General features: G+C 40.6%; 1 pseudogene; it reads right to left on the bottom strand.

Moving 5' to 3' along the window:
- Positions 1-1,468: 1,468 nt before the first annotated feature.
- LOC104656108 lies at positions 1,469-23,481 on the bottom strand (annotated as a pseudogene).
- Between the last annotated feature and the right edge of the window lie 1,072 nt (positions 23,482-24,553).

The following is a 24,553-nucleotide window of genomic DNA, read 5'->3' as shown; positions in this document are numbered from 1 at the left end:
AGTTTGAGATCAGCCTGGCCAACATGGTGAAACCCCATCGCTACTAAAAATACAAAAATCAGCCAGGTATGGTGGCAGGTGCCTGTAATCCCAGCTACGCGGGAGGCTAAAGTAAGAGAATCGCTTGAACCAGGGAGGTGGGGGTTGCAGTGAGCCGATATTGTACCACTGCACTCCAGCCTGGGTGACAGAGCAAGACTCCGTCTCAAAATGAAAAAAGAGATTAAAGTAAATATCTTTTCAAAACCCAATAGAAAAAGAACAGCTGTTTTTATTACAAATAGAAAAGGCTATTCCTAGCAATACAAAAGGAAAAGACTGTTTTATATTTGTAAATATGTACACCAACGCTTCTCACTCCGGGTGCCTCTTGGTCTTGGAAATTGGGTCACACCGATCCTCTGGTAGTCATTTTCAAGAAAGATGACTGCTGAAATCAAGTTCTATATACCATGCCTTGTGAGGTATGGTATATACCCAAAGTAATTCAAGGAAAAATCTCATGATCTCAGGTACATTCATGACAAAGACTCTGTTCTTGACCAAACCCTAGTATGACTTCTAGCAGATTAAGATTTTGTTCCTACTATGACCTGAGCTCCCTCTTAAAATGCCTGCAAAAGCTTGCAATTATAAATCCTTTCTCTGCCCTCGAGATATAAATCTTCTACCACGCAAAACTGTCTCCTCAAGGACCTGGGAGCCATCTCTCTGAAATGCAAGCGTTAGGGAGATAACTCTTCCTCTCCGTGTGAAGGTAAGGGTCTAACATCTGCAGCCCCTTGCTCCAGCTTGCACAACTTCTCCTGTAATAAAGATGCAAGAAGTTTGTTTCTCCTCCAGATAAGCACCAAGTAGCAAACCTAGATAGCCTAGTGACACAGACCAAATGCCCCACACTCGTCAGTGTTTTTCCTTCAGCACACCCCAATATTTTAAAAGTCTCCCACCTTTTGTTACAGCAGAGTTGAGCTCAGGTTACGTTGGTTAGTCTCCCCTATTACAAGAGGTAGTACTGAATAAAATCTGTCTTTATCACCTTTAACCACCATCTGGTTTTGTCTGTGTTTGACATCAGCTGGCATTCAATAAAGGGAACAGTAACTACTCTAGGCATTTCAAACAGAAAGAATTTAAATGCAGGTAATTAGGTACTTACAAAATTATTGGAAGAATTAGAGATAGGGTTACTAAGTTTACTGTCCAAACTAAGAGCAGTTGTTTTCTTGGGGGGGCAGTTATCTTTTGTCATTTTATAGCTCCCCACCACAGCTGCCCCACACCCTTCCCTTCAATGATGAAGTCTGCAGGCTTCAGGGGGACCAGAGAACAAAGCTGGGGCCTGGCAGCCCCACTACACTGCCAGCTGGGAGGAACAAGTCACAATTACAAATTATCACAACAACTAGCACCTGTACTTGGGGGTGCTGCATATTGAGGAGGCCCCACCTCCTCACTGTACAGGGGGCTATTTGGCAGTGACCTTGCTCTGGAGACGATGATATTCCTTCAGCCTGAGGAAATTGATGTTGATGAACCCGGTGGCATCAATTGGCTCATAATCACCCTGCACGTTCATGCTCACCAGCTTCTCATTGTAGAGAGACAGTGGGGACTCCCGGCCGAGGATGTACAACTGGCCCTTGAAGACGGACACCTGCACTTTCCCTTCCACTCGCTCCTGGGACTTGGAGATGCAGTGGCGGACAAATTCACACTCAGTTCTGTGCCAGAAACTGGTATACACTAGCTTAGCAGATTTCAAGCCCAGGCCTTGTTTGATTTTGTGTACTTCCCGGTCCATGGTGAAGGCCTCGATATCTAAATGAGTGTAGTAAAGAATGGTGTCTGCTGGGGCCTCCTAGATACCTTGAGAGTTCATTCCAATGAAGCGGTTCTCCATGATGTCAATACGGCCCACACCGTGCTTGCCCATGGCCTCCTTCGGGTACGTGAAGAACTCCAAGGAGGTCTGGTAGGTGGAGCCATCCTTGACGTCAGTCACCTTCACAGTGACCCCTTTTTTAACTCGATCTCGAGAATGTCAGGGATGTTGGGGGCTTTGGCCAGGTCCTGGGTCTTCGTGTAGAGACCTGGAGGCTTTTGGTTCTTGGGGTTCTCCAGGATTCCAGCCTCCTAGCTGACATGCATGAGTTTCTTGTCCATGCTGCACGGGTTCTTGGGAGTGACCAGGATGGGAATCCCATGGTGCTTTGTGTGTTCCATCAGGTCACTGCGGCCCTTGAACCAGTTGTAGAACTCGGGCATCCTCCAGGGAGCAATGACCTTTATCTGGGGGGGCTGGTGAGAAGCGGGTGAGCTCAAACTGGACCTGATCGCTCCCCTTTCCCGTGGGGCAATGAGACACATACTTGGCCCCTCCCAGTGGGCGATTTCCACTTGTTTGCAGGCGATGCAGGGCCTGGTGAGAGAAGTGCCCAGGAGGTAGTGGTCCTCATACAGTGTGCTGGACTGGATGACTGGTCAGATGAACTCCTCCAAAAACTCCCTGCTGACGCCCTCAATGAACACCTTTTTGGCCCCAAGTTTCAATGCCGCCTTCCTGGTTTCCTTGAAGTCTTCCTTCTGGCCAGTGTTGGCCACGTAGGCAATGACATCATAGCCTTGTTCCTTCAGCCACACAAGGATGCAGGAGATGTGCAGGCCGCCACTGTAGGCCAGAACCACGGAGCCTTGGCTGGAAGCGTCTGGAGGCGTGAGTTCCCGGCGTCTGGAATCTGTCTTTAAGGTGCAGCGAACCACTGGGGCCAGGCAGCAGTGGCAGGCAACAGAGCAGGGCCACTAAGAGCAGGTTTTAGAGTGAAGAGGACTGGTACAATGGGTAGAAAGCAGGCCTGTCCCAAGCATATGGAACAAACTAAAGTCAGGCAGCCACTACTGTATCAAAGTCACACCAGTTAGCTAGCATTCAGTTTTGGAGCTGCTGCTCCCACTGCTGCGGCTGGCATCCCTGAAAGCCTCACACCCACAAAGTCAGAGCCTAGAAAGGGAAAGGCTGAGGCCAGCCATGTCAACCTGCAGCCAGAGCATGCTTGTCAGGAAGACAACTCCCTCTTCTTCTGCCTCCCCACTCTTCAAGTGCTTCTCATCAGCAGGACCTGATTCATGTTCAGACCCCTCCCTGCAACTGAGACTGGAAATTATCACTGATGGTTTTTCATCCTTTCCACAAAGAAGGAACATGAAATGCAAGTTCTACCATCAACTACTTTTCCAGGCTATTTGGCCTTGATTTCACACTGAAAAATAGGTCTCTGCTCTGTCAAAACTCTAAAAACTGTGAGGTATTGAGACTTCCCAAATCTCTTCAAGATTGTCTGAATGGTATCTGGGAAGTCTGAGCCAGGAATATTCCCTTTTTCTACCTGTTGTTAAATGCTGGTCCCAATTCTATTTCCAGTAAGGAGGAGGCAAAAATGATGAAGAGGTAAGTGTTTTTTGCCCCAAATCTCTATTAATAATCAATGCATTAACACTTTTTCAAAACAGTAGTTGAAGTTGTTCTCCAAAGTTGTGATGATAAAAGCATAAAGGATCTATGTGGTCAAGAGCAGAGCTGCCTTCAGAGTTATGAATGCAGTGGTTGGGTTTATGTTTCAGTGACTGTGCTGTGGAATACTTAGTTTCTTGGTTTGTCCTTTGGATGTTGCTATAACAGACAACAGTCAACTTCAGGTAGCATTTCATTGATCTGGAAAGAGACAGAAGGAGAGAAAGAAAAATGGAGAAAATTAGAGTCCGTAACAGAAAAAGACATAAACATTCAGAAAGTTACAGAGAGACAAAGACACAGGCATCCACCCTACCATCATGAGATACAGGAACTGTGTATGAGTGTACAGACACATACACCCTGAAAATGAGGTAAAGGGAGAGATGACGGAGGAGACAGAGAGAAAAGGGGACACAAAAGCAAAGTGAGGGAACAAAACTAAAATGTAGCATGTAGTCCCAGCTACTTGGAGGCTGAGGCACGAGAATCTCTTGAGCCCAGGAGGCAGAGGTTGCGGTGAGCCAAGATCGCACCACTGTACTCCAGCTTGGGCTACAGTGAGTCTCTGTCTCAAAAAAGAAAAAAAAAAGAGCAGAGGTTTAACAGGCAACAGAAAGCAAAAAGAGAATAGCTCTTGCTCCTACAGAGAGAGAGGGGGCCTTCAGTGGATCTTCCGGTTCTGTACTGAAATGCATGGGGTTTTATAGAGGAGCTTGAGGAGGCGGTGTCTGATTTACATAGGGCCCACAGATTGGCTAGACTAGGTGTGCCATTTACATAGCACAGGAAGAAGCTGACCACCCAATCCTAATCTTTTATTATGCAGATGGAATCTCTATCTGGCAGGCGCCATGTTGCCTGCTCCTTACTGTACACGTGGTTGACAAAAGAGAAGATGGAGCCACCAGGTTGAACATGCCTAGCCCCCAGGTAGCCTTCTCCTATTGGCACAGCTACTGGCATTCACCCGTGCAAGTTTCCAGCTTGCTTATCTGTGTCTACAGATCGATTTTAAAGGCTGCTGTTTGTTAGAAAAGAAATGATTTGGGGACTGCTTTTCATTAAAAGGAAAACCTTACTAAGGACTTCCTTACCCTATCTGCCTAAACAATTTCTTTTTAACTCTTACATCAAAAAGGACCATGTATGGTTCAATAAATGGTATTGTAAGAGTTAAAGAGGAAAGAAACACAAAACACAGCTGGAAGTTAAAGACAGGTTTACTTTAAATAAAAAATGAGAGAGGCTTCTGGCCAGTTTCAGTCAGGAGCGCTTTCTCTTACAGACTAAGAGTTTATATTGGTTTTAGGGTGAGGGGGCTTATTAGAAGCTTGGAATGTCTCTGTGTGAGGGGGAAGTTTTATCACAGGGTTGGAATGTCTCTGTGTGAGGGAGAAGTTTTATCACAGGGTTGGAATGTCACTGTGTGAGGGAGAAGTTTTGTCACAGGGTTGGAATGTCTCTGGGGAGAGGGGAGGTTATCTTGGGGCAGACATCTTTCTGACTTGGAGCAGGGTTATCTCAAGGCTGGCGTCTTCCCGGCCGGTGGGGGGTTGTCTGGGTGCTAGTATGTCTCTGCTCAGGGAGGAGTTTGGAATGTTTCTGGTTGGAGATGTTACTTGTGGTTTATGGTTATCCTGACCTTAGCCATTAGACTGATGCCCTTTGGATTTAGGCGACTTTTTTATTAAGGTGAACTTTAGAATGAGAGGCTTGTCCAAGATGGCAATGCTCCTGCTCTGTCAGGTATTAAGATGACTAGTTATGAATTCAGAAGTCATTTAAGTGAATTTATAATCTCTCAACATACATAAAACAAAATATTAAGACTCAATATAAGCAATGTATCTTTTAAAATATTAATACATACAGATAGGATAATACTTTACAACTGTTTGATGCAGGGTGAGGGGAAGGCTTTCTAAGTAAAATTGGAAACCCAGAATTAGTAAAGAAAAGTCTCACAGATTTGGCTACCTAAAAAGTTTAAACCTTTATAATTTTTGCCAATGGAAATGGGGAGATTTAAGAAGATAGCATCCAATGCTAGCAGGAGTGTTTGGCAACCTGGAAATCTCCTAATCTAAATAATATAACCTATGTGAAAGTAATTTGTCCATGAAATTATAAAATATGCATTCCCTATAACCTAGCATTTTTTCCTAGGACACTAGCCATGAATATAATAACATTAATTACAAAGCTAGTATTATAGAATATTATAGTATGATTTCATTTTTGTGAAGTAAGGTATATGATATGCTTGGCTCTGTGTCCCCACCCAAATCTCATGTTGAATTATGACCCTCAGTGTTGGAGGTGGGGCCTGGTGGGAGGCGATTGGATTATGGGGGTGGTTTCTGATGGTTTAGGACCATCCCCCTAGTGCTGTCCTTTGATAGAGTTCTCTAGAGATCTGGTTGTTTGAAACTGTGTAGCACTTTCCCCTTCTCTCTGTCTCTCTCTTTCTCTTGCCACCATGCAAAGGCATGCTTGCTTCCCCTTTGCCTTCCGCCATGATTGTATAAGTTCCTTGAGACCTCCACAGTCTCCTGTATAGCCTGTGGAACTGTGAGTCAATTAAACCTCTTTTCTTTCTAAATTACGCAGTCTCAGGTAGTTCTTTATAACAGTGTAAGAACAAATACAGAAAATTGGTAACGAGAGTGTACGTGTATATATGTGTGTGTAATGTATATGTCTTTCACTGGGTCTGTATAAAATTTAAGAAAAGATTGGAAAGGATAGGCACAAAAGGTACTATGAAAAATGGAGTTGAATGAGTGGGGGAAATTTGTCATGTTTTTACATATTTTCATTTCAAAAGTAGTAATTTTTACAATAATTAGGATGGTAATTTTAGCTACATCTATGAGGCTTTCATTTGTAAACTGAATAAAATATTTGACTTCACTTCTTTCTGCCATAAACACATATTTTTCAATTAGCCCACATATTCTTTAGTTTATAGCTCTATTTTTTACATCATAGTCACTAAATAAATATTTGTTGAATAAATAAATGGCCATTCTCTTTTATCTGTGAGACTCTTTTCCTGTTTAAGTATATTAACTAGTTTTGATTTCTATTGAGTTTGTTAGCACTAATTATTTATCAAATTTTTCAAGATTATTTTTTAATTACTTTCATTGATCTAGAGATTTAGCTACCTCTCAATTCCCCTTCTCCCTCCTACCTCCCACCTCTTCTCCACCGCCACCTTGGAAAGCAAGATTTGTTGGCATATTCTGTCTGTGTGCTCATTTTTAACCATTGATTTAAATGTCATATTATAAGAAATGAATACTTTTCAAATGTGCGGTATAATTATGTGAGACTAGTTGAAGAACTGTTTTATCAATTTGAAGAGTACATTGTTGAACTTGATCATATCATATGTTTTATTGTTCTAGGTAAAAAACAATTTCCCAATTAACCAGAAGGAGAAAAGATTAATTTAGTTGTGAAAATACAGAATTACATTTCTATAATTTTTTAAAAAATGTGTTAGATCAGGCAAATCTGCACATCAAATGTTTTATCTATAGTGATAGTCAAGACTTTCTTGCTCACAGCGTATTTACTCACAGTCTATTTACTCACAACCCATTTTAAAGCCCATAATCTGTTTGGTTTAAGATAAGTCTACAGTCAAACTGACAACAAAGACTATGCTTCTCAGCAGAAAACCTGGCTGTGTTTATCTAAGTGACATACAGGGAGAAATATTTCACAAGTGGAGTTTTGTTGTTGTTTATAATTTCTAATTATCCTCCCTGAATCATCTAAAGACTAGAAGGAAAACTAAACTAACTTTTTTTAAGTGCCTAAGGTGTGTGAGCTACTTGCCATACACTATCTCATTTAATTCTAACAACATACTATCAAACAGCTGCTATTATATCCATTTTAAAGATGAGAAAACTGAGGCTTAGAAAGGGTAATACTGGTTGAGCATCCCTAATTTAAAAATTTCAAATCTGAAATTCTCCAAAACTTGAAATATTTTGAACACTGGCATGATGTCACAAGTGGAAAATTTCACACCTGGCCTCATGTGACAGGTTACAGTCAAAACTCTGTTTCATGCACAAAATTACTTTAAAATATTGTCTAAAATTACCTGCAGACCATGTGTATAAGATATATAGAAAATATAAATAAATTTTGTGATCAGCTTTGGGTCCCATCCCTGAGATAGCTCATAATGCATATGCAAAAATTCCAGACTGACAAAAATCTTGTGACCACAAGCGTTTTGGCTGAGGGACACTCAACCTGTAATTTAACCAAGATCTCAGAGACAGTAAATGTCAAATCCGAGCCCCAACCCAGGTCTATCTAACTCCAAAGTTTCTGCTTCTTTACCAAAAGGCACCCCCTATGAAGTCTTAAATGTTGCTCAAATAAGAAAATTATTGCATGAATCTTCAAATAAGTCTCACTTTTACCTTTTCATATTTCATAACAATCAAATTTCACAGCTATCATCTTAAATACAATAGGATTTATCCTTACTTAAAATACAAACCTTAATTATTTCTCTTTAAAGTAGACCTTGTTTTTGTCTATAGAAATTCTCTGCTCACTGGAAAAAGAGGCGGTAAGAAGTGATCTATGCTCCAATTTAATTATGTTCACTTGTCTTCAGGACTTTTCTTGGTAATTTAAAATGAGCTAATAATGCAAACCAATTAACAAACAAAATGAGATTACACTCAGACAGCTAAGCTACCGGTAAACACAAATATTACTAATTAGGGTTTTAATTAGAATAAACTTTAAACCAAAGAAGGTATGGAGATAAACATGCCAAGCATAGGTTACCATCATAACAACTATTTTGGCAGAAAATATGTAAGTATGCAGGTAAGTTCTGCAAAGTCTTATATGCCACCCATAATCATATATCATCCTTTTAAACACCTTTGTTTCCAATTTTGAACACAAACATCAAATATCAAAGTTTTCAAGTTGAGCCAATATCAATTCACACTCAGCCTTTGCAAATAGCCATACAACCACTCTAGGTCTTTGCTAACAACCATCACAAAGAGTAGGCAAAAAATAAAAATGTCAAATGTCTGAAACCATTTTCTTCATGTAGAAACATCTTGAGTTTTCTCTGGCAAACTCTTAAAGTTCCCTCTTAAAGCTCCTTGCCCAATTTTGGGGCATACAGTAGTAACCTTGAAACCCTTTATTCAGCACCTGGAATAAAAGGGCAAAAAGGTTGTGTTATGAACAATGTAAAATAAGTCAGATAATAGACAGGGTGATTATTAATAGTTTTTTTTTTTTTTTTTTTTTTTGAGATAAGATCTCACTCTGTCACCCAGGCTGGAGTGCAGTGGCATGATCTCAACTCACTGCAGCCTCCACCTCCCAGGTTCAAGTGATTCTCCCACCTCAGTCTCCTGAGCAGTTGTAACTACAAGCGTACACCACCACGCCTGGCTATTTTTTTTTTTATTTTTTGGTAGAGATGGGATTTCACCATGTTGGCCAGGCTGGCCTAGAACTCCTGACCTCAAGTGATCCATCCGCCTCAGCCTCCCAAAGTGCTGGGATTAATAGGCGTAAGCCACTGTGCCCGGCCATGAAGAGTATTAATATTATTAACTATGTGCATAAACCTGTGATGGAGCCCCCGTTATATAAAGTGCAATCACTGAGAAATTAAGGGAGGCAAAAGATTGCCACCAAACAAAAAGTCTAATTTGAGACTAATTATCCAGCAATAGAAAAACCCAATTGGCCATCTTGTCCATGGTACTATCATTGACAGCTAAGTTAAAAAAAAAAATGTTTAGGACCAATTGGGTATGGTGAGGAATGCCCATATATTATAAAATTATGAAGCCATGAAAAACTAATAAGGGGACTCTTCATACACCCATATGGAAATATCTCAAAAGCATAATATTAAAATAAAAAAGATACAAAACAGTATTAAAATCATTTCAGTTTTAAAAAAAAACTAGGGCAGGGGAAAATTACAAATGCATTTGGATTGTATTTACACAAAATATCTCTGAAAGGATAGCCCTGGATACCTACAGGGAGGAGAACTGGGTGGCTAGGGAAAGCGGTGAGAGGTTTTTCATTGTATAATTGTGTATTTTAAGTTTTACAAATATTCCTCAATTAACCATCAGTAAGAAACAGACTGAGAGCAACATTAGTGCCAGTTCTGACATTAATAAGGACTCTAAAGTGTTTAGTTACCTTAAATAAAAGAATGAAAACCAAATAAGCATGTACTTTGACCCAAGAATTCTCCAGCTAGAAATTTTCCCTATAGATACAGACATAGTCCAAAATACAAATTCAATGGTATTAATGGAGAAAACTTGAGAAAACCTAAAAGTTCATGAATTATCGGTTGCTGTGTAAATTGCGGTTGATCACCAATCTACCAGGTGTAACTGACTAGGGCAAGAGAGTACCTGTGAACTGAAAAGATCCTCTGGCGATGAGCCAGCTGCATTCTTGAATATAATATTTCCACTTGACAAGTGAGGATTCTTAGACCCTTCCTACTTTATGAGTTATTGAGTCCAAGTTGACCCACCCCAAAATAGGATATCAAGCCAGAGAGTCACAAGGCCTCCATAGCTCACGTTTCAAAAAGTGCCCAGTAGCAATCTAGTAGCTGCTTTTCAAACAGTGTGCCTAGTAACCATATCATGGAAGTGGCATGCCTCCCTCTTTGCCAGATGTCCCAGTTGGCAATATCATCAATCACAGAGAATTGTAGCCAAGGGGCTTATCAGAGTTTTGGAGTCCCGGAGGTACTAATACTCTTCTCCAATTAAGAAAATTTCCTCTGACATTTATAGTATAGAAAAATATAAGCATATTTTATATATGTATAAATCGATATTCATTTATATATATAAAAATTGATCAATTCCTACCATACATTTACATGTAGAAGCAACAAAAACAGTATATTGAATTGGAACCACCACAAGGTTATGCTACTTTTCCTTCCTATTATGAACCTTGCCCAAACCCCATCAAATGAATTTAGTGGCCCCTCCTCCCACAGGGTGAGCAGGAGATTGACTTGGGCTCCAATAGCCATCAAATCATAAAAGTTTAAGGCCCTCGCTGCTCCAGTTTCTCAGCATTCTTGGGTGGCTTCAAATGACCTTTGGTCCCCCTTATGAGGCGAGACCTCAGCCCCATCCCTAGTCACCTTCCGCCTTCCTCTTTAACCCAGCTGAGCTCAGGGTAGAAGGGAAAAAAGGGATTAGGGGATGCAGAGGGACAAAGTGGCTGTGTGCCAATAAACAAGGCACATTCACTTTCAGTTTGAAGTGGAATAGCAGTTGCTTGCTACTTTTCCAAATGAACTTCAATCCTTTTGTTTGACCCAAAGCAAACAATGGCAGGGTTATCATTATTGACATCATCTATTTCAGGTTTAGGGACTCCTCATCTGTCTCATAAAAATTCCCCTCAGCTCTAAGAGACCAAAACCCCCTTAGAGCAGCTGCAACAAAAAATTCTGAGCAATTTACTGTCATCTCCAGATAGATCTAAGGTTAGGATGATAAACTGATTAACTGAGCCATAAGACAGACCAGCTGTTGCCATTCTTCCTCAATATGCATCCTGCTCTTTTCTCTCCCACGAGAACCAGCCAAAGTTCTAATGATTCACCTGATTTCTGCCTATAGCAACCACAGACTTCTCTCCTTTTAGCTCCCTTTGAGATACTGAGGGCCTGAAAATAAAATAGAAGAGTCACTACAAACACCCACAAATCTGTAACCCCTGATGGAAGATAATCTCAAAATGTATCTCTACGACTGTTGTCTGAAAGATGTTGGAAGTTTCTACCCACCCAGGACAAATCTTAGTACTAGTTATTACAATGGAGCACACTTGAGGTTAATCACCAGATTGGCAAAGAAATCTCCCCACCCAGAGTAGTTAGCAAACAGGGCACACTTGATGTAACAGTTGTTGAACCTACTTCCTGGCACTTGGCCTACAAGCACATCCCCAATTCCTCCACAGTAACAGAAAACCGTGGGAAGATCATTTATGGCTCAGGTGATCATACAATGTGGTCGTTATGTTTGGTACCAATTCCCATGGACTTCCTTCAAATCCTATTAATCAACCTACACAGCTCTTACTGTTTTTCTTCAAGAAAGCCATATCTTCATCCACATCCCATCCTCATTGCCAAAATTGACAAGAACCGCAAAGAGTCTGAGATTTCACTCTACTTGCAAAGTAACAAAACAGCCTGCCACGGTATCACGCATGTTTGCAGAAGACAGGGGACTCCTAGGTCAAACACAAAAGAGGGGGACTAGAGTAAGGCAAGAGCGGTGCCTACGGTGAACAATTTGAGGAGGCTCTTACTCTCAAGATCCATGGAAGTGCAGATCAGCCTTTAAAAAGAATGTCTCCTTAAATTTTTCACCTATGTGTCTCTCTTGTCTCACCCTGGTCCCACCCCTGCAAAGGACTTTATTTCAGCAATAGTATCAGCATTTCCTTGTGCCAAGTTCCTGATTCCCACAGTGCATCATGAAGACCAGATAACGTCATGAAGCTAACATCTGCATACGCGGTGGATTGCACTACAGGAGAGGAACCAAAGCTTCAGAGACTTAAGTATTTTATAATGAAAAAGAAGCATGTATGTTCTTTGTTCCTAGGGAAGACACTATCTCTGTGTACCAAGACTGTTGTCTATGTGAACATCCTTGAAAGAATAATCCAGAACGAAGGCATAGATGTTCAGAAACACAAAGAGATTCATGGAGAATTGTCACAGTGTTTTTCATTTATGTGTTTGTGTGTGTGTGTCTATGTGTGTGTATACACACACAAATTTATGCTAAAACATATGCTAATAAGCCTATTTCTTTAAATACCCATTGTGTCTGTGAGTCATTATAAAAATATAGGGCACTTGGTTATCTGACTTAAGCTGGATAGGAAAAAAAACAGGTAATTGTAGCATTATGATACAGAAGAGATATGCTAAAAGAGGCAGTTGTCCTATAGAAATCTCACTTATAGTTTATAAAGAGCTGTCCCCAGTGGGAATGAATGACTCATGAAAAGGTAAAATTTTGAGGGAGAGGAGCAGAGTGTTAAATTGTCTGGTTAGTGGGAAAGAGGATAAAGAGGTCCAAAAAAGGAGTGTATTTATCCACCCAAAAACCTCAAAAACAGTAACCCTAGGGGTTCCCACTGAGAAGTGAAGGACTTGTAGAATAAGGTAGAAGAGACGCTCCAAACGCCCACAAAGCTGTGGATTCTGTTGGAAGATAAATCTCAAAATAAGGGATTGTCACACACCATCACCTGGAATCCTTATATTTTTGTCCAGCTAAAAGTTAAAACTGGTTAATAATGGAATATAACAGTCCTTTTTTCATTTTTAAGGGCCTATATTATAGTTGTATACACTAACAAATAAGTATCTTCTAAATATCCAAATATAGAGCAACAAAAATTAACAGCTAAAGATACAAAACTCACTTCTTTTTTACTTAACATAGAAATTTACTTTGACCCACTCTTCTGCAAAGTCTTTTAGACAAATTTACATTAATATTATTTTCTCTACTTAACATATACTCAGCGAGTTGATATCTATGTTTCTAGAAATTAGAAATGTTCTTGTTTCGATTTTGTCAGCATTAGTAATATAATTATATTACTAATATTCTGCAACAATGTTCCACCTAGGTCCTTGCCATTGCTTATTTCAAATTAGGACCTTGTGACCCCGAGTCCTATTCCAGACTCTGAATCTAATGTTGGTCCTGGAAAGAGGGATAGAAACAGCCTTGGCTGGGAGCTCAGCACCAAGTCAGTCTTGGGGATGATCTCATTAAAATTCTGGGTACCATTTTCTCACTAAATACTTTGTTCTCCTGTTTCTGAGGCTTTGACCTGTATTCCAGGTCTTCAATAGCTGAGATTCCTAAGTGGCACTCTAGTTTCTTGGTAATTTATTCTCATCTTATGGTTGATCACAGACTCCTAGTATTCCCATGACTATTTCGAACTTACTGCCAACTCCCTTGATGCTGACAAACGTGACCTAGACCTGCTGTTTGCAATTTGCCAGTTGCTTGTGCCATTCTTACTTGATTAGACATAGTGGCTTCAGTTGGAGCTTCTACCAATGTTATTCTTGCCCTACCTGTCCGTCTCCTGATTGTAAACAGATTTTCAGATCTACATTCTTACATTCCTTTCTGTGTATCCATTTATACCTAAAATATTAATCCATGACCTTGATCCTTAGCTCAACTACACACACACACACAAACACACTTGTCAATAATTGGAATTCTCTTTAACAATTTTTCAAACTGATTTACTCACTTAACTTCAATTGTTCATAAAATTTAGTGATCATAGGCCAGGTAGTGTGGCTCATGCCTATAATCCCAGCACTTTGGGAGGCCGAGGTGGGAAGATCCCTTGAGTCCAGAAATTCAAGACCATCCTGGGCAACATGGCAAGAACCCATCTCTACAAAAAATACAAAAATTAGCTGGACATGATAACATGTACCTGTAGTCCCAACTACTTGGGAGACTGAAGTGGGAGGATCTGTTGAGCCCAGGAGTTTGAGGCTGCCATGAGCTCTGATTGCCACTGTACTCTAGCCTGAGCAACAGAGTGAGACCCTGTCTCAAAAAAAAAAAATTGTTTTAATTAAGTGATTACCTCCAGTCTAAACAAGAAGCAAATGGAAGTTCACTGCCAGAGGCAATGGTTTGATTCAGCATTACATTACTTTTTGCAATGTTAAGCACTAAGTTTTCCTAAATTCCTTATCCAGATTATTGACTATTTTAGTCCATTTTGTGTTGGCAGAAAGGACTACCTGAAGCTAAGTAACTTATAAAGAGAAGAGATTTATTTGGTTCACAAGTCTACAGACCATACAAGAAGGATGGCACCAGCATCTGCATCTGGTGAGAGCTTCAGGCTGCTTCCACTCATGGCAGAAGGTGAAGGAGAGCTGGTGTGTGTGGAGATCACACAGCAAGAGAGGAGAAAAGAGAGGCAGGCAGAGGCACCAGGCTCTTCTTAACAACCAGCTCTCCTAGGAACTAATAGAGTGAGAACTCACCCCGGGGAAGGGCACTAATCTGTTCATGAGGGATCTGCCCCCATGACCAAAACACCTTCCATTAGGCCCCAACTCCAACACTGGGGGTGGGATTTCAACATGAGATTTGGTGGAGACAAACAAACTATATCCAAACTACAGCATGGACCAGTCAGGGTTCTGATTCCTGCCATCCAAATTGTCTGCCTGATTTCAGGATGGTCTGTCAAATCAATCTCTATCTACCTAAATCCAGGACTTACTATTTCCTTTCATTCTTGTAGACTGCCTACATTCTACCTAATCTACCTTAAATATACAGACGCATTTGCATTCCCAGGTGCTCACCAGGTTCCCCAGAGATTTTCTGCTAATCAGCATCACCCATTCATTCCTTCTTATCCCTCAATCAGCTTTCCTACTCCTCATCTAATGCTGCCTATGTTTCACAGCAGTAAGACATTCATGTTCTAGTTTCTGAGAGTCAACTTCCTTTTACTGGGAATAGCACACAACAATTAAACTTGCAGAGAATGGGAGGCTCAATAAGGAAACGAACAAAGCATGAAAGGAAAACTTATTATATGCAAAGACTGTCAGAGCCATGCTGAGGGGTTTAGACCTCATTTGTTCTGTAGAAAAGCCTGGGAAGGAAGAACCGTAAACTTTCTAAAAGCACAGACTCTAGGGTTGGAATGCCTGGGTGTGGATCCTGACTCTGTCACACTTTTGTTAATATTACCACTGACTTTACCAGAAAAATCTTTAAGTATTAGGAGGCTGTCAAGCTCACAGTGCCACATACAAATTTCCAAAATTCTTAAAATTTGAAAGCTCAGAATTTACCATTGGCAGCAAATACTGTCAGTTGGGTTTTTTAAAGTAACAGGCTTGCTTTGTTCGTTTTTTGAGAAAATTTCCACCAAATAACCAAATTTGAACAACCATAGTTGGTCAACCAGCATTTTTTCAAGTAAAAATGGTTCATGGAGAAGCAGTTCAGCTCACAAATCAATCACACAGCACTTTTTCTCAATACAACCATCATACTTTGGTACACAGCAAAAGGTATGCATATTTCCTATTTTGTCACACAGAATATTAAAAATATGTGTAAAATAGCCAGGTGCAGTGGTTCATGCCTGTAATCCCAGCACTTTGGGAGGCTGAGGCAGGCGGATCACTTGAGGCCAGGAGTTCAAGACCAGCCTGGCCAACATGGTAAGACCCCACCTCTACTAAAAAATACAAAATTTAGCCAGGTACGGTGGTACATGCCTGTAATCCCAGCTACTTGGGAAGCTGAGGCACGAGAATGACTTGAACGTGGGAGGTGGAGGTTGCAGTGAGCCAATCATGCCACTGCACTACAGTCTGGACAACAGAGTGAGACTCCATCTCAAAAAAAAACGGGGGGGGGGGGGGCGTAAAATAAAAGTATAAAGTGATACTTTTCAATACCTGGAGAACAAATTAACACATATTAGAAAATACTGCATATAAGAGCAAGATGGCCGAATAGGAACAGCTCCAGTCTCCAACTCCCGGCGCGAGTGACACAGAAGACCGGTGATTTCTGCATTTTCAACTGAGGTACTCGGGTCATCTCACTGGGGAGTGTCGGACAATCGGTGCTGGTCAGCTGCTGCAGCCCAACCAGGGAGAGCTGAAGCAGGGCGAGGCATTGCCTCACCTGGGAAGCACAAGGGGGAAGGGAATCCCTTTTCCTAGCCAGGCGAACTGAGACACACAGCACCTGGAAAATCGGGTAATTCCCACCCCAATACCTCGCTTTAAGCAAACGAGCACACCAGGAGTTTATACCCACACCTGGCCAGGAGGGTCCCACGGCCACGGGGCCTCCCTCATTGCTAGCACAGCAGTCTGCAATCTAACCGCAAGGCAGCAGTGAGGCTGGGGGAGGGGCGCCCGCCATTGCTGAGGCTTAAGTAGCTAAACAAAGCTGCTGGGAAGCTCGAACTGGGTGGAGCTCACAGCAGCTCAAGGAAACCTGCCTGTCTCTGTAGACTCCACCTCTGGGGACAGGGCACAGCTAAAAAAAACAACGGGGGAAGCAGCAGAGGCCTGAGCAGACGCGAACGACTCTGTCTGACAGCTTTGAAGAGAGCAGTGGATCTCCCAACACGGAGGTTGAGATCTGAGAACGGACAGACTGCATGCTCAACTGGGTCCCTGACCCCTGAGTAGCCTAAGTGGGAGACATCCCCCACTAGGGGCAGTCTGACACCCCACACCTCACAGGGTGGAGTACACCCCTGAGAGGTAGCTTCCAAAGTAAGAATCAGACAGGTACACTCGCTGTTCAGCAATATTCTATCTTCTGCAACCTCTGCTGCTGATACCCAGGCAAACAGGATCTGGAGTGGACCTCAAGCAATCTCCAACAGACCTACAGCTGAGGGTCCTGAATATAAGAAGGAAAACTACCAAACAGGAAGAACACCTATACCAAAACCCCATCAGTACGTCACCACCATCAAAGACCAGAGGCAGATAAAACCACAAAGATGGGGAAGAAGCAGGGCAGAAAAGCTGGAAATTCAAAAAATAAGAGCGCATCTTCCCCTGCAAAGGAGCGCAGCTCATCGCCAGCAATGGATCAAAGCTGGTCAGAGAATGACGTTGATGAGATGAGAGAAGGCTTCAGTCCATCAAACTTCTCAGAGCTAAAGGAGGAACTACGTACCCAGTGCAAAGAAACTAAAAATCTTGAAAAAAGAGTGGAAGAATTGATAGCTAGAATAATTAATGCAGAGAAGGTCATGAACGAAATGACAGATATGAAAACCATGACACAAGAAATATGTGACAAATCCATAAGCTTCAGTAACTGACTTGATCAACTGGAAGAAAGAGTATCAGTGATTGAGGATCAAATGAATGAAATGAAGCGAGAAGAGAAAACAAAAGAAAAAAGAAGAAAAAAAAATGAACAAAGCCTGCAAGAAGTATGGGATTATGTAAAAAGACCAAATCTACGTCTGATTGGGGTGCCTGAAAGTGAGGGGGAAAATGGAACCAAGTTGGAAAACACTCTTCAGGATAACATCCAGGAGAACTTCCTCAACCTAGTAGGGCAAGCCAACATTCAAATTCAGGAAATACAGAGAACACCACAAAGATACTCCTCGAGAAGAGCAACTCCAAGACACATAATTGCCAGATTCACCAAAGTTGAAATGAAGGAAAGAATCTTAAGGGCAGCCATAGAGAAAGGTTGAGTTACCCACAAAGGGAAGCCCACCAGACTAACAGCAGACCTCTCGGCAAAAACTCTACAAGCCAGAAGAGAGTGGGGGCCAATATTCAACATTCTTAAAGAAAAGAATTTTTGACCCAGAATTTCATATCCAGCCAAACTAAGTTTCATCAGTGAAGGAGAAATAAAATCTTTACAGATAAGCAAATGCTTAGAGATTTTGTCACCACCAGGCCTGCCTTACAAGAGACCCTGAAGGAAGCTCTAAACATGGAAAGGAACAACCAGTACCAGCCATTGCAAAAACATGCCAAAATGTAAAGACCATCGAGGCTAGGAAGAAACTGCATCAAATAACGAGCAAAATAACCAGTTAATATCATAATAGCAGGATCAAGTTCACACATAACAATATTAACCTTAAATGTAAATGGACTAAATGCTCCAATTAAAAGACACAGACTGGCAAACTGGATAAAGAGTCAAGACCCATCAGTCTGCTGTATTCAGGAGACCCATCTCACATGCAGAGACATACATAGGCTCAAAATAAAGGGATGGAGGAAGATCTACCAAGCAAATGGAGAACAAAGAAAAGCAGGGGTTGCAATCCTAGTGTCTGATAAAACAGACTTTAAACCATCAAAGATCAAAAGAGACAAAGAAGGCCATTACATAATGGTAAAGGGATCAATTCAACAGGAAGAGCTAACTATTCTAAATATATATGCACCCAATACAGGAGCACCCAGATTCATAAAGCAAGTCCTTAGAGACTTACAAAGAGACTTAGACTCCCATACAATAATAATGGGAGACTTCAACACTCCACTGTCAACATTAGACAGATCAACGAGACAGAAAGTTAACAAGGATATCCAGGAATTGAACTCATCTCTGCACCAAGCGGACCTAATAGACATCTATAGAACTCTCCACCCCAAATCAACAGAATATACATTCTTCTCAGCACCACATCGCATTTATTCCAAAATTGACCACATAATTGGAAGTAAAGGACTCCTTAGCAAATGTAAAAGAACAGAAATTATAACAAACTGTCTCTCAGACCACAGTGCAATCAAACTAGGACTCAGGACTAAGAAACTCAATCAAAACCGCTCAACTACATGGAAACTGAACAACCTGCTCCTGAATGACAACTGGGTACATAACAAAATGAAAGCAGAAATAAAGATGTTCTTTGAAACCAATGAGAACAAAGATACAACATACCAGAATCTCTGAGACACATTCAAAGCAGTGTGTAGAGGGAAATTTATAGCACTAAATGCCCACAAGAGTAAGCTGGAAAGATCTAAAATTGACACTCTAACATCACAATTAAAAGAACTGGAGAAGCAAGAGCAAACACATTCAAAAGCTAGCAGAAGGCAAGAAATAACTAAGATCAGAGCGGAACTGAAGGAGATAGAGACACAAAAAACCCTCCAAAAAATCAATGAATCCAGGAGTTGGTTTTTTGAAAAAATCAACAAAATTGACAGACCGCTAGCAAGACTAATAAAGAAGAAAAGAGAGAGGAATCAAATAGACGCAATAAAAAATGATAAAGGGGATATCACCACGGACCCCACAGAAATACAAACAACCATCAGAGAATACTACAAACACCTCTACGCAAATCAACTAGAAAATCTAGAAGAAATGGATAATTTCCTGGACACTTACACTCTTCCAAGACTAAACCAGGAAGAAGTTGACAAGAACCACATGATTATCTCAATAGATGCAGAAAAGGCTTTTGACAAAATTCAACAGCCCTTCATGCTAAAAACGCTCAATAAATTCGGTATTGATGGAATGTACCTCAAAATAATAAGAGCTATTTATGACAAATCCACAGCCAATATTATACTGAATGCGCAAAAACTGGAAAAATTCCCTTTGAAAACTGGCACAAGACAGGGATGCCCTCTCTCACCACTCCTATTCAACATAGTGTTGGAAGTTCTGGCTAGGGCAATCAGGCAAGAGAAAGAAATCAAGGGTATCCAGTTAGGAAAAGAAGAAGTCAAATTGTCCCTGTTTGCAGATGACATGACTGTATATTTAGAAAACCCCATTGTCTCAGCCCAAAATCTCCTTAAGCTGATAAGCAACTTCAGCAAAGTCTCAGGATACAAAATTAATGTGCAAAAATCACAAGCATTCTTATACACCAGTAACAGACAAACAGAGAGCCAAATCATGAATGAACTTCCATTCACAATTGCTTCAAAGAGAATAAAATACCTAGGAATCCAACTTACAAGGGATGTAAAGGACCTCTTCAAGGAGAACTACAAACCACTGCTCAGTGAAATCAAAGATGACACAAACAAATGGAAGAACATACCATGCTCATGGATAGGAAGAATCAATATTGTGAAAATGGCCATACTGCCCAAGGTTATTTATAGATTCAATGCCATCCCCATCAAGCTACCAATGAGTTTCTTCACAGAATTGGAAAAAACTGCTTTAAAGTTCATATGGAACCAAAAAAGAGCCCGCATTGCCAAGACAATCCTAAGTCAAAAGGACAAAGCTGGAGGCGTCACGCTACCTGACTTCAAACTATACTACAAGGCTACAGTAACCAAAACAGCATGGTACTGGTACCAAAACAGAGATATAGACCAATGGAACAGAACAGAGTCCTCAGAAATAATACCACACATCTACAGCCATCTGATCTTTGACAAACCTGAGAGAAACAAGAAATGGGGAAAGGACTCCCTATTTAATAAATGGTTCTGGGAAAATTGGCTAGCCATAAGTAGAAAGCTGAAACTGGATCCTTTCCTTACTCCTTATATGAAAATTAATTCAAGATGGATTAGAGACTTAAATGTTAGACCTAATACCATAAAAACCCTAGAAGAAAACCTAGGTAGTACCATTCAGGACATAGGCATGGGCAAGGACTTCATGTCTAAAACACCAAAAGCAACGGCAGCAAAAGCCAAAATTGACAAATGGGATATGATTAAACTAAAGAGCTTCTGCACAGCAAAAGGTACTACCATCAGAGTCAACAGGCAACCTACAGAATGGGAGAAAATTTTTGCAATCTACTCATCTGACAAAGGGCTAATATCCAGAATCTACAAAGAACTCAAACAAATTTATAAGAAAAAAACAAACAACCCCATCAAAAAGTGGGCAAAGGATATGAACAGACATTTCTCAAAAGAAGACATTCATACAGCCAACAGGCACATGAAAAAATGCTCATCATCACTGGCCATCAGAGAAATGCAAATCAAAACCACAATGAGATACCATCTCACACCAGTTAGAATGGCAATCATTAAAAAGTCAGGAAACAACAGGTGCTGGAGAGGATGTGGAGAAATGGGAACACTTTTACACTGTTGGTGGGATTGTAAACTAGTTCAACCATTATGGAAAACAGTATGGCGATTCCTCAAGGATCTAGATCTAGATGTACCATATGACCCAGCCATCCCACTATTGGGTATATACCCAAAGGATTATAAATCATGCTGCTATAAAGACACATGCACACGTATGTTTATTGCGGCACTATTCACAATAGCAAAGACTTGGAATCAACCCAAATGTCCATCTGTGACAGACTGGATTAAGAAAATGTGGCACATATACACCATGGAATATTATGCAGCCATAAAAAAGGATGAGTTTGCATCCTTTGTAGGGACATGGATGTAGCTGGAAACCATCATTCTTAGCAAACTATCACAAGAACAGAAAACCAAACACCGCATGTTCTCACTCATAGGTGGGAACTGAACAATGAGATCACTTGGACTCGGGAAGGGGAACATCACACATCGGGGCCTATCATGGGGAGGGGGTAGGGGGGAGGGATTGCATTGGGAGTTATACCTGATATAAATGATGAATTGATGGGTGCTGACGACTTGATGGGTGCAGCACACCAACATGGCATAAGTATACATATGTAACAAACCTGCACGTTATGCATATGTACCCTAGAACTTAAAGTATAATTTAAAAAAAAAAGAAAATACTGCTTATAATTTATGTTTGCCCAGTAAAAGTGCTTAAAGGTGAAAAATAAAATAAAAAATACATATATATGCATAAACATCCATACATACTACCATCTACTTTCCAGTGTTTTATTTTTTACCAATATAAGTATATTAATTTTCATGATACTTTGGGGAAATCTAAGATCTTAAGTGAATTTTAACTGCCAGTGAATTTTAATCATACAAATTATAATGAATCATATAAAATTATTATTAAACATCACAGTTTTTATTTTTGTGTTATTGCTCTCTTAAAAAAAAATGCAGGAAACCAGGGGCTCTAATTTGGATATAAGTGTTGAAATCATTTGAGGAACTTAATAAAATGAGGCCAAAAAATGTGTAGTCACAGGATTTAATAAAATGAATAATTTTAGTAAGATTAGTAAAATTAGCGATTTAGTAAAATAAATAATTTTTACTGCTCCATCAAAACCGTTCTTCAGTGAAACTCATTTTCTTCCCTGTAAGTGTGTGGCAATGAAGAATAAAATAGGGCTGGATGCGGTGGCTCACGCCTGTAATCCCAGCACTTTGGGAGGCTGAGGCAGGCAGATCACTTGAGGTCAGGAGTTGGAGACCAGCCTGGTGAACACGGTGAAACTCCGCCTCTACGAAAAATACAAAAATTAGTTGGGCATGATAGTGCACATCTATAATCCCAGCTACTAGAGAAGCTGAGGCACAAGAATCGCTTGAACCCGAGAGGTGGAGGTTGCAGTGAGCGAAGAGCACAACACTGCACTCCAGCCTGGGCGACAGAGTGAGTGAGACTCCATCTCAAAAAAAAATCAAATCAAATCAAATAGCTGCTCATACAGTTTGGTAGCATTCTCTTAATTTTTGCTCAGGGTGCACCGTTGCTTTGCATCATTAATACAAATGTCAACAGAGTGAAAAAGACAAACATTTTTTTCATGTTTTTGTAAAAATAGGTTTGGGAGTCCCTGTAAGTGTTTTGGGGACCATTAATCTGCAGATAACACTTTGAAACTGCTGGTCTCTGTGAACGTGATGAAGTTCTAAACTAGGGCAGTGCAGTAGAATTGGAAAAGCAGGGCTGTAAAGGAAAGAAATTTTTTGGCAGAATGTACATAGGATTTGGTAATGAAGTACATGTGAAAAGTACAAAAGAAGGGGGATCAACAATGCTGAAGATGACTGACTACTTGTTATCAACATAAGGAACAAAAGAAAGCTGCAGGATAGATTAGCAATGGGTCTGTTTATATGAGGTTTTGGAGACACCTCCAAAAAAATGTTTCATACAACAAAAGAGACTCAAGGCACAATATTTTGCTTAGGGAAAATGCTTCTGAATGTTGATGACTTGATCAATCAAATTATCATCCAGGCCAGTTTTCCATGGACCTATGACTGACTACTAGATTGAGGTAATTGTAATTACAAATCTACAAATGCTTAAAAGATATGTTTCACTAAATTTCCATCTAGACATCCGTAATAAAATACATTGGATGCTGGGACTGCAACAGCAACAATAAATAACGGCTTCTGTACAAACGTAGGATTCTTGATATCGGATAGCAAACTTGGCAGAGACATTGATGGCTCTCAACAGAAGAGGTGGCATCTCGACAGGGATATTTGATATTATTCATTAATCCTGGAGCAAACATCAGCAGTCTCAACTCTGAACATTGTATTCCTTGGAATAAGCTTCATGGATCATCAGTAATATCACCAGCAGAGCAATCAGCAAGCATCAGCAACAGAGCTGCTTACTGGGTTCACAAGGGGATCTCCATCTGAGCCAGAGTAGGAAAATGGAACTGGTGGTAATCAAAGAGCTAATTCATGGAGAACCTGAGCAACAACTTCTAGAGAAAACGCCCAAGATTCTTTGTGAAACATTTAAAACAGGATTAGTGTTCCCATAGAGCTGTAAGAAAACCTGGAAAAATACTGCTTTGAGGAGCTGTTTTTACTCCCTGGGTGATAAAGCCTAGCAAATGATTGATTATTAGACATAAACAAAACCCTAACACATGAAAATTAATTTTCTAATTATTCTTATCTTCCACAGACATTGGCTTGATCCAAAATTCTATTTTAACAATAACCTATTTTCTACAAGAAAATTTGGCTTAATTATGAATCAAAGAGGACAAAGATTCCCTTTTTCATAAAAAATCTGGTGGGACACAGTGGCTCACGCCTATGAATCCCAGCACTTTGGGAGGCTGAGGCAGGCAGATCACCTGAGGTCAGGAGTTCAAGACCAGCCTGGCCAACATGGCGAAACCCCGTCTGTACTAAAAATACAAAGTTAGCCAGGCATGGTGGTGCGTGCCTATAATCCCAGCTACTTGGGAGACTGAGGCAGGAGAATCACTTGAACCCAGGAGACGGAGGTTACAATAAGCCAAGATCGCACCATTGCACTCCAGCCTGGGCAACAAGAGCGAAACTCTGTCTCAGAAAAAAAAAAAAATCATTTGCTGTGTTTTTATTTTATCCTCAAAGACTCCATCTGTGTCTGATTATTAGTTGTAACCAAATATTACTACATGGACTTCTTTTAAATATCTATTTTCCACTCTATATAATATTAATCCTTGGAGGATTTAAGTTGCTTTGTCATGCTTTAGGATGTCTAATCTATCCAAAGCATCCTGTTTTAGAAAAAAATGTGTTACGTATCT

This window comes from Rhinopithecus roxellana, chromosome 10, assembly GCF_007565055.1.
Source record: "Rhinopithecus roxellana isolate Shanxi Qingling chromosome 10, ASM756505v1, whole genome shotgun sequence".
Lineage (NCBI taxonomy): Eukaryota > Metazoa > Chordata > Mammalia > Primates > Cercopithecidae > Rhinopithecus > Rhinopithecus roxellana.
The sequence above is the reverse complement of the archived record's forward strand: the minus strand, read 5'-3'. Positions and strand labels throughout refer to the sequence as shown.